The sequence below is a fragment of the Entelurus aequoreus genome, linkage group LG18 (assembly GCF_033978785.1).
Source record: "Entelurus aequoreus isolate RoL-2023_Sb linkage group LG18, RoL_Eaeq_v1.1, whole genome shotgun sequence".
NCBI classification, from domain to species: domain Eukaryota; kingdom Metazoa; phylum Chordata; class Actinopteri; order Syngnathiformes; family Syngnathidae; genus Entelurus; species Entelurus aequoreus.
Window position 1 is genome coordinate 14,521,631 of NC_084748.1, and position 12,914 is coordinate 14,534,544.

Here is a 12,914-nt window from a genome sequence, read left to right on the forward strand (position 1 = left end):
CCAATACGGAAAACCATTGCATCTAATAGAGAATGTCTCATTTGCACCCCCTGGTGGTGAAATCTATCAAAATGAGGGTGGTCCCAAAAAGGAGGGATTTTTCAAATTGACTGTGTGTCGGTTTTAAAAGTGCTCCCCCTCTGGTCAACATATGAAATAACAAGTGTGTGTAAAAAATTAAAATGAGCCCCCTTTGGCCAAAATTAATTAAAAAAAAAACAACAATAAATATGTATATAGAGACACACTGTAATAACTTGAAGTAAATAATTAAGATTAAAAACTAATTACCAACAAAAAAATAAAAAATAACTAAAATCAGTCTTTTTCTCACAATGTGTCGACTTTTTTCTTATCAAATTGGGAACAAGTTCTCATATTCTTTCTGTTTCTGTAATATTGCGATATTTTCTTGTACAATTATTACTTGAATATGTAAAATGTATGACTTTAATGCAAAATGGTGACATTTGTCGTATAACATTTTTGACTTTTATCCCAATATTGCCATTTTTTTTTGTTCTTGTAAAACCGTGACATTTTTTGAGTAAAATTATGACTTCTGTCGGAAAAAAAATCACAATTATTTTTTCATAAAATTGCCAAAATTGTAGGCTTTTCTCGTAAAACTGCGACTGTTATCGAGTAGAACTCCAACTTGTATCATAATATTGCACAAATGTTCCGTTTTTTCTGGCAAAATTTTGATTTGCGTCGAGTAAAATGACCACTTTTATCATAATGCTGCCAAAATTCGACGTTTTTCTCGTGAAATTCCAACTCATTTTTCACAACAAGCTTTTTTATATTGGCATAGTATGTATATATTATTAATGTTGTAAATACACTTCTTTATATATCTAGAAAGGGTGGTCCTAAGGAGGTAGGCATTTTTCGGTAGGTAACAAATACAAGAGTGTGTGTGTGTGTGTGTGTGTGTGTGTGTGTGTGTGTGTGTGTGTGTGTGTGTGTGGGATGCTACATCTAATATGATCCACTTAGCATGCCGCTCTTGCATCGTCCACGTGAAATGGAGTGGAAGTCGCACGTAAGCAATTGGATGCCGCGGTGAGGAATTAGACTATTTCTCGCTCTTTCGAAAACACCCCCCCGTGCAGCCTGAGGGGGGTCTTGGTGGGGGTTGCTTGTGGCCTGCAGGCAACACGTGTGAGCGTGGTACATGCCCTTGCGGCACGCCTAAGTGTCCACACGTGAGGCTGAAAGGAGTTGTGGCGTGCAGTGCAGGGGGCATACACATCAGGTATCTCCTCCTCATGCACAATGATTTATGGCAACGCGTTCATGTCCAACACACGTGTGTGTGTGTGTGTGTGTGTGATTTGTTTACGTTACGACACTGCTGGGATTTTATGCGTATCCCGGGGGATTACAGGAATTAATTAAACATGTTTTATACTGTACACCGAACATGCAATATGGGCCTAATAATTCATACTCACTTGAATAAACCACAGCCAGTGTGGCCTACACGGCAAAAACTGAAATCTAAGTAAGATGAAATATCTCAAATAAGGGTGATATTTGCTTATTTTCTGTCTGATAAGATAATTCTTCTCACTAAGCAGATTTTATGTTCGAGTGTTTTACTTGTTTTAAGGGTTTTGGTCCTAAATGATCTCAGTAAGATATTACAGCTTGTTGCTGAGATGTTATGACCTATATTGAGTCAAACATGCTTGAAACTAGAATATCAACTGTTGCAAAGCTGTGTCGTCAACACTCACAAGTATAAAACTGCTTTCTTATAGTAATTTCTTATTTTAAGCATGAAAAAAAAAATCATGATTTTGACGCAATTGTGTCTCATAATTACAACAGATGACAGCCAAATGGACTTTGCTGTTTTATTTTCAATGAAACAATAGAAAACACGTCCTTATGTAGTAGTACAGTTGGCATAGTACAGTAAACTGACAGTTAATATTAGAGATGTCCGATAATATCGGCCTGCCGATATTATCGCCCGATAAATGCGTTAAAATGTAATATCGGAAATTATCGGTATCGTTTTTTTAATTATCGGTATCGTTTTTTTATTTTTTATTTTTTATTAAATCAACATAAAAAACACAAGATACACTTACAATTAGTGCACCAACCCAAAAAAAAACCCTCCCTCCCCCATTTACACTCATTCACACAAAAGGGTTGTTTCTTTCTGTTATTAATATTCTGGTTCCTACATTATATATCAATATATATAAATACAGTCTGCAAGGGATACAGTCCGTAAGCACACATGAGTGTGCGTGCTGCTGGTCCGCTAATAGTAGTAACCTTTAACAGTTAATTTTACTCATTTTCATTAATTACTAGTTTCTATGTAACTGTTTTTATATTGTTTTACTTTCTTTTTTATTCAAGAAAATGTTTTTAGTTTATTTATCTTGTTTTATAAAAATGTTTTAAAAGTACCTTATCTTCACCATACCTGGTTGTCCAAATTAGGCATAATAATGTGTTAATTCCACGACTGTATATATCGGTTGATATCGGTATCGATAATTAAATAGTTGGACAATATCGGCAAAAAGCCATTATCGGACATCCCTAGTTAATATTTAAACATTTGACATGTGACATTTTTTTTTTTTTTTTTTTTTTAATTTTAATGTCACATTTTGTGAAATGTGACATTTCTAACCGTTTTGAACAGAAATACACTGCAAAAAGTCAGTGTTCAAAAACAAGAAAAAAATAAATAAAAATTAGGGGTATTTTATTTGAACTAAGCAAAGTTATCTGCCAATAGAACAAGAACATCTGGCTTGTCAAGACTTTCCAAAACAAGTCAAATTAGCTAACTTCAATGAACCCAAAAATACCTTAAAATAAGTATATTCTCACTATTAACAAGTGCACTTTTCTTGGTAGGAAAAAAAAAAGACTTTTTTGCTCAATATGTTGAAAAATATTCTTAAATTAAGTAAATGCTAGTGCCATTATCTTGACATAATGATATGCGCTCGGCATCATGATTTTTTTTTTTCATGCTTGAAGTAAGAAATTATTACTTTAAAAAAGTAGTTTTATACTTGTGAGTGTTAATGACACAGCTTTGCAACAGTTGATATTCTAGTTTCAAGCATGTTTTACTCAATATAGCTCATAACATCTCAGCAACAAGCTGTAATATCTTACTGAGATCATTTAGGACCAAAACCCTTAAAACAAGTAAAACACTCTAACATAAAATCTGCTTAGTGAGAAGAATGATCTTATCAGACAGAAAATAAGCAAATATCACCATTATTTGAGATGAGGAAGAGAGGTGACATTTTTAACCACGCTGCAGGGCATTTGGGTTTGACTGTAAAGTCGACAAGCCCAGAATGAGAGGCGTGGTGCAGCATGCATTAGTGGGTTTACCTTAATGAATGACCTGCTCTGCATAATACACTTCATTCAATTGAATCTATGAATGGAAAAGTTATAATTCGTTGAGTATCATTTATTTTGAGGTTTATTGACTCTAAGTCAGCAGAGTAAAACTTGGAAATGTCCATCCATCCATCTTCTTCTGCTTATCTGATGTCGGGTCGCGGGGGCAGCAGCCTAAGCAGAGAAGCCCAGACTTCCCTCTCCCCAGCTTGTACCTGTGACCTCGTCCTTTCGCTCGCGACCATAGAAGAGGGTAGGAACCTACACAACCAGTGCAGTTGGCACGTTGTGTAATTCATAAAAAAAAACGGAACACAATGACTTGCAAATTTTATTTCAACCTATATTCAATTGAATAGACTGCAAAGACAAGATATTTAATGTTCAGACTTTGAAACTTAATTTTTTTTTTGCAAATTATTATTAACTTAGAATTTGCACATTGCAAAAAAGTTGTCACAGGGGCATTTTTACCACTGTGTTACATGGCCTTTCCTTTTAACAACACTCAGTAAACGTTTGGGAACTGAGGAGACACATTTTTGAAGCTTTTCAGGTGGAATTCTTTCCCATTCTTGCTTGATGTACAGCTTAAGTTGTTCAACAGTCTCTGTTGTGCTATTTTAGGCTTCATAATGCGCCACACATTTTCAATGGGAGACAGGTCTGGACTACATGCAGGCCAGTCTAGTACCCGCACTCTTTTACAACGAAGCCACGTTGATGTAACACGTGACTTGGCGTTGTCTTGCTGAAATAAGCAGGGGCGTCCATGATAACGTTACTTGGATGGCAACATATGTTGCTCCAAAACCTGTATGTACCTTTCAGCATTAATGGTGCCTTCACAGATGTGTAAGTTACCCATGTCTTGGGCACTAATACACCCCCATACCATCACAGATGCTGGCTTTTCAACTTTGCGCCTATAACAGTCCGGATGGTTCTTTTCCTCTTTGGTCCGCAGGACACGACGTCCAGAGTTTCCAAAAACAACTTGAAATGAGGACTCGTCAGACCACAGAACACTTTTACACTTTGCATCAGTCCATCTTAGATGAGCTCGGGCCCAGCGTTTCTGGGTGTTGTTGATAAATGGCTTTTGATTTGCATAGTAGAGTTTTAACTTGCACTTACAGATGTAGCACCGACCGACTGTAGTTACTGACAGTGGTTTTCTGTAGTGTTCCTGAGCCCATGTGGTGATATCCTTTACACACTGATGTCGCTTGTTGATGCAGTACCACCTGAGGGATCGAAGGTCCGTAATATCATCGCTTACGTGCAGTGATTTCTCCAGATTTTGGGTTTTGTAGATCACTCGTAAACAAAACCCAGGGATACTAGAAGTCCTCCACTCGGGGCCGGATGACATTGCACCCTTTTCCCGGGCTAGATCCATGGACTCGGATTGTCATCCCAGTCGCTTGGCACTTGGCTACGAACCGGTCCAGCGGCCAGATGAAGCCAGCAGGACCACAAACACAGAGACCTCATCCTGCGGCCACCAGAGCGGGGACTCGGGGAGTATGATTTATTTATTTTGCAGTCCGGGCCGTAAGCGGCGCAATAAAAGCAAAGACGTGACCTTTACAGAGGAATAAAATAAATTGACGGCCATTTTAAAAATGTCTGCAGAGAAAATGATGCGGGCAATATTCTAAAACATTAAAATACAACACACAATCGTGATAAAAGTTGGAATGAGAACAGGGCCTTAACCACTTTATCCTTCTGTGTTGTGTATTTTCTGATGCACTTAAAAAAAAAAAAAAAAAGTGGTATTACTGCACCTTTTATCGAATCAGCAGACAAACTAGTGATGCCATCAAAATGTGTCAAAGTCGTGTTTCTCTCCTGAGAAGTTACAAGAGGGGCGTCGACAATACTTTTCTCTCATTTCGTTATCTTACAGCCTTACTCCGAAATGGAATAAATTCAATTTTGTCCTCAAAATTCTGCGCACAATACCCCATAATGTCGATGTGAAAACGTTTTTTTGAAAAATGTTGCTAATTTATTACAAATAAATTTAAAAACACATAAGTATTCGCAGAGTTAAACAACTTGCACTGAGCCTAGTCTATAAAATCCGCTACACCTCCCTGATACCGAAGTACATGTCAAACTACTTCCTTAACGTAAATGACCGCCATAACCACAACACCAGGGGGTGCTCCACTAACCACGTTAAACCCAGATTCCGAACTAACAAAGGTCTTAACTCATTCTCTTTCTATGCCACATCAATGTGGAATGCGCTCCCAACAGGTATAAAAGAAAGGGCATCTCTATCCTCCTTCAAAACCGCTATAAAAGTTCACCTCCAGGCAGCTACAACCCTAAACTAACACCCTCCCCGGATTGCTAATAATCAAATGTAAACAATCAAATGCAGATTCTTTTTCTTATGCCTTCTGATCTCTCTCTCTCTCTCTCTCTCTCTCTCTCTCTCTCTCTCTCTCTCTCTCTCTCTCTCTCTCTCTCTCTCTCTCTCTCTCTCTCTATGTCCACTACTTGATGTCCATATCCCCACCCCCCCACCCCACCCCCCCTCCACACTCCTGATTGTAAATAATGTAAATAATTCAATGTGATTATCTTGTGTGATGACTGTATTATGATGATAGTATATATGATAGTATATATCTGTATCATGAATCAATTTAAGTGGACCCCGACTTAAACAAGTTGAAAAACTTATTCGGGTGTTACCATTTAGTGGTCAATTGTACGGAATATGTACTTCACTGTGCAACCTACTAATAAAAGTCTCAATCAAAAAAAGCCAACCGTATTTTCCAGACTATAAGGCGCACTTAAAATCTTTTTTTCCCCTCAAAACTCGACAGTGCGCCTTATAACCTGGTGCGCCTAATGTAACGAAAAAGTTTGGTTGAGCTTACCCACCTCGAAGTAATTTTATTTGGTACATGGTGATACGATAAGTGTGACCAGTAGATGGCAGTCAAACATAGGAGATAAGTGTAGGCTGCACCGTTGGATGTGCTTCAACATAGGAGTATTATTATGGTGTGTGTGTATAAGGTAAGATATTATCTGGCGTTTTGTTTCGTAATATTATGCAAAAGAAACTTTTCTTACCCTATGGTACCTGCTGATCTGTATTTGGGATCTGCATAAATCCTGGCAGTTTGTGCCAACACCGTAGTAATTAAGTGATAAGCTTCTTCTTTTTCTCTATCTTCATCCTCCACTGTTGCCATTTTTAATATAAAGTAGTGTAAAGTTCTTACTTTTATCTGTCAGTAAACTCGCCATGAAAGCGCTAAAACATACCGGTGCAGTGAGTTTACATTATTCACCCAAGGAACTTTAGTTATTGGAGTTCCGGTTGTCACGGACTACAAAGGCGGACGGCCGCAAATTTTCAGGACTTATGCAGATCCCAAATACACATCAGCAGGTACCAAAAGGTAAGAAAAGTTGCATTTGCATAATATTGCGGAAAAAAACGGCAGATAATGTCTTACCTTATACACACACCATAATAATACTCCTATGTTGAAGCACAGTACAATCCATCAAGCGGTGCGGCTTAATAGCTTACCAAAGTCGTACTAAAACATTTTGATAGATTTTTGAGTGCCGTGTGTAATGTTCTATATTTTCAATGGAACACATAACATGTTGGTGTTTACTTGAGTCATATTGCAGTCTACATGTATCTCTTATGTGTGACTGCCATCTCCTGGTCACACTTATCATTTCGCCACGTACCAAATAAAATAGCTTCAAGGTCGATAAGCACAACCAAAATTATTCCGTATATTAGGCGCACCGGGTTATAAGGCGCACTGGAGCGTTTTGAGAAAATACAATTATTTTAAGTGCGCCTTATAGTCCGAAAAATACGGTATATCGTGGTACAGTTTTCAGCCATATTGCCCAACCTTGTACCTTACCATTGCTGATTGCACCTATTAGTCACAATAATATTATTATTATTATTATCATTATTATTATAGGCTCCCTCACCGTTGCTGGTATATGTAATGCCACAATACCCTCCTCATTTACCTACGAACGATGTCTCCATTCAACGATCGCATGCGAGTTTTGTCGGCCTTCTGTCAGTTTTTTTATACGTATCATTTTAAAAATGTAGATTCGTTCCCACCTGGGAGTAAGAACGAGTCCGACAAAGGTGGATTTCACAAAGTGTACCTGTAGATTTGTCCTGACAAAAGCCATTAACTTCGCTGGTAGGAAAAAGGCCGCTGGTCCAGCACCATCATTTCCGCGATGATATCACTGATCGCTGTAGCCCAGGGGTCGTATCTGACAATTTGCACTTTTCAAATCTGCTGCGATAGAAACAAGTCTTTATTTGGGGCAGCTTCTTCAGCAGTAGGCGCCATCCTAGGCTTTCAAAATACTGTCATAGCGATGCTGGCGTTTTCAGGTGGCGGATAATGTTTGATGTATTGAAGCGTGATGTTTTTTTTATCGGTCTTGCTCTCAAACAGTGAACAACTCTTCAGGGTGGACCACTCATCTGTGCATCAGTTGGGGACGTCTCTACGATGCTGACTTGTCTCCACTCAAGATGATCTCCTGCTGGCCCCACTATGGACTGGACTCTCACTATTATGTTAGATCCACTATGGACTGGACTCTCACTATTATGTTAGATCCACTATGGACTGGAGTCCCAATATTATGTTAGATCCACTATGGACTGGACTCTCACTATTATGTTAGATCCGCTATGGACTGGACTCTCACTATTATGTTAGATCCACTATGGACTGGACTCTCACTATTATGTTAGATCCGCTATGGACTGGACTCTCACTATTATGTTAGATCCACTATGGACTGGACTCTCACTATTATGTTAGATCCACTATGGACTGGACTCTCACTATTATGTTAGATCCACTATGGACTGGACTCTCACTATTATGTTAGATCCACTATGGACTGGACTCTCACTATTATGTTAGATCCACTATGGACTGGACTCTCACTATTATGTTAGATCCACTATGGACTGGACTCTCACTATTATGTTAGATCCACTATGGACTGGACTCTCACTATTATGTTAGATCCACTATGGACTGAACTCTCACTATTATGTTAGATCCACTATGGACTGGACTCTCACTATTATGTTAGATCCACTATGGACTGGACTCTCACTATTATGTTAGCTCCACTATGGACTGGACTCTCACTATTATGTTAGATCCACTATGGACTGGAGTCCCAATATTATGTTAGATCCACTATGGACTGGACTCTCACTATTATGTTAGATCCGCTATGGACTGGACTCTCACTATTATGTTAGATCCACTATGGACTGGACTCTCACTATTATGTTAGATCCGCTATGGACTGGACTCTCACTATTATGTTAGATCCACTATGGACTGGACTCTCACTATTATGTTAGATCCACTATGGACTGGACTCTCACTATTATGTTAGATCCACTATGGACTGGACTCTCACTATTATGTTAGATCCACTATGGACTGGACTCTCACTATTATGTTAGATCCACTATGGACTGGACTCTCACTATTATGTTAGATCCACTATGGACTGGACTCTCACTATTATGTTAGATCCACTATGGACTGGACTCTCACTATTATGTTAGATCCACTATGGACTGAACTCTCACTATTATGTTAGATCCACTATGGACTGGACTCTCACTATTATGTTAGATCCACTATGGACTGGACTCTCACTATTATGTTAGATCCACTATGGACTGGACTCTCACTATTATGTTAGATCCACTATGGACTGGACTCTCACTATTATGTTAGATCCACTATGGACTGGACTCTCACTATTATGTTAGATCCACTATGGACTGGACTCTCACTATTATGTTAGATCCACTATGGACTGGAGTCCCAATATTATGTTAGATCCACTATGGACTGAACTCTCACTATTATGTTAGATCCGCTATGGACTGGACTCTCACTATTATGTTAGATCCACTATGGACTGGACTCTCACTATTATGTTAGATCCGCTATGGACTGGACTCTCACTATTATGTTAGATCCACTATGGACTGGACTCTCACTATTATGTTAGATCCACTATGGACTGGACTCTCACTATTATGTTAGATCCACTATGGACTGGACTCTCACTATTATGTTAGATCCACTATGGACTGGACTCTCACTATTATGTTAGATCCACTATGGACTGGACTCTCACTATTATGTTAGATCCACTATGGACTGGACTCTCACTATTATGTTAGATCCACTATGGACTGGACTCTCACTATTATGTTAGATCCACTATGGACTGGACTCTCACTATTATGTTAGATCCACTATGGACTGGACTCTCACTATTATGTTAGATCCACTATGGACTGGACTCTCACTATTATGTTAGATCCACTATGGACTGAACTCTCACTATTATGTTAGATCCACTATGGACTGGACTCTCACTATTATGTTAGATCCACTATGGACTGGACTCTCACTATTATGTTAGATCCACTATGGACTGGACTCTCACTATTATGTTAGATCCACTATGGACTGGACTCTCACTATTATGTTAGATCCACTATGGACTGGACTCTCACTATTATGTTAGATCCACTATGGACTGGACTCTCACTATTATGTTAGATCCACTATGGACTGGAGTCCCAATATTATGTTGGATCCACTATGGACTGAACTCTCACTATTATGTTAGATCCGCTATGGACTGGACTCTCACTATTATGTTAGATCCACTATGGACTGGACTCTCACTATTATGTTAGATCCACTATGGACTGGACTCTCACTATTATGTTAGATCCACTATGGACTGGAGTCCCAATATTATGTTGGATCCACTATGGACTGAACTCTCACTATTATGTTAGATCCGCTATGGACTGGACTCTCACTATTATGTTAGATCCACTATGGACTGGACTCTCACTATTATGTTAGATCCACTATGGACTGGACTCTCACTATTATGTTAGATCCACTATGGACTGGAGTCCCAATATTATGTTAGATCCACTATGGACTGAACTCTCACTATTATGTTAGATCCGCTATGGACTGGACTCTCACTATTATGTTAGATCCACTATGGACTGGACTCTCACTATTATGTTAGATCCGCTATGGACTGGACTCTCACTATTATGTTAGATCCACTATGGACTGGACTCTCACTATTATGTTAGATCCACTATGGACTGGACTCTCACTATTATGTTAGATCCACTATGGACTGGACTCTCACTATTATGTTAGATCCACTATGGACTGGACTCTCACTATTATGTTAGATCCACTATGGACTGGACTCTCACTATTATGTTAGATCCACTATGGACTGGACTCTCACTGTTATGTTAGATCCACTATGGACTGGACTCTCACTATTATGTTAGATCCACTATGGACTGGACTCTCACTATTATGTTAGATCCACTATGGACTGGACTCTCACTATTATGTTAGATCCACTATGGACTGGACTCTCACTATTATGTTAGATCCACTATGGACTGGACTCTCACTGTTATGTTAGATCCACTATGGACTGGACTCTCACTATTATGTTAGATCCACTATGGACTGGACTCTCACTATTATGTTAGATCCACTATGGACTGGACTCTCACTATTATGTTAGATCCACTATGGACTGGACTCTCACTATTATGTTAGATCCACTATGGACTGGACTCTCACTATTATGTTAGATCTACTATGGACTGGACTCTCACTATTATGTTAGATTTACTGTGGACTGGACTCTCACTATTATGTTAGATCTACTATGGACTGGACTCTCACTATTATGTTAGATCTACTATGGACTGGACTCTCACGATTGTTAGATCTACTATGGACTGGACTCTCACTATTATGTTAGATCCACTATGGACTGGACTCTCACGATTATGTTAGATCTACTATGGACTGGACTCTCACGATTATGTTAGATCTACTATGGACTGGACTCTCACGATTATGTTAGATCTACTATGGACTGGACTATCACTATTATGTTAGATCCACTATGGACTGGACTCTCACTATTATGTTAGATCCACTATGGACTGGACTCTCATTATTATGTTAGATCCACTATGGACTGGACTCTCACGATTATGTTAGATCTACTATGGACTGGACTCTCACGATTATGTTAGATCTACTATGGACTGGACTCTCACGATTATGTTAGATCTACTATGGACTGGACTCTCACGATTATGTTAGATCTACTATGGACTGGACTCTCACGATTATGTTAGATCTACTATGGACTGGACTCTCACGATTATGTTAGATCCACTATGGACTGGACTCTCACTATTATGTTAGATCTACTATGGACTGGACTCTCACGATTATGTTAGATCTACTATGGACTGGACTCTCACGATTATGTTAGATCTACTATGGACTGGACTCTCACTATTATGTTAGATCAGGGGTCTCAAACTCAATTTGCCTGGGGGCCACTGGATGCAGAGTCTGGGTGAGGCTGGGCAGCAAGAAAAGAAGTACTTTCTATTCTATTCTAACAATAATAATTCAATTTCTCCAGTCAGCAACAATGTATACACATACACATAATGTGCAACCCTGTTCACTCTTTCATCTCCCTGGTATTTTGCATAATCCTCAGCATGTCTAGTGGTATAATGACTTTTCAAATTGTATTCCTTGTGCACGGCAACTTTCTCTGTGCAAATAAGACACGTCGGGGTGCCCCTGTGCTCAACAAAGAAATATTGCATCTCCCACTTTTCCTGGAATTGTCTTTGCTCATCACTAACCTTTCTCTTCACTGCACGCTTTGAAAAAGACATGTTTGGGGTTGTGGAATATATTTCTATTTAGCCGACGCACGGAGAATAATGTTATTTCCGCAATGTGTGTCGTTCCGCTTTTCCTCCCGACAGCAACATGGCGGTCGGCGGAAAGTACCGGGAAAAAGTGTTATATGGCGTCATATAAAAATATATGTAGTGTTCATCGTGTGAGGCAATGCAAATTAAACAATAATAAAAATAAAAAAAACGGTTTGAATTGGTCCAGGTTATCGGGGACTTAATTACTGACGGACAGGTGTCGCCGTGTGACTTCCCTTGTCTCCATGGCAACGTTTCTCTCACTTTCACTCATTTGCCGCTTTTCCACTAACGCAGGGGTATTTTTGGACCCAAATAACAAAAATTGTCTTTGTCTGGAGCCAACGGGAGGGGGGTGGGGGGTTGGGGGGCTCGCTGTGGAGTTTACAGCGAGATAGAGCAAGAGAGAGAGAGCGAGAGAGAGAGGGAGGGAGGGAGGTAGAGCGCGCGCGGGTCTCGTGGAAAAGCAGCAAAACGTTTCTATGCTTGCATCACGCAAGTGACGTCAATGTTCGGCCCTTGAGAGCCATATACCACACCATGATTGGTAGATTGCTTGTAGCCTGGAAGAGTTAGGGCTACAAGGAACTCTGGGTATTTGTTCTGTTGTGTTTAT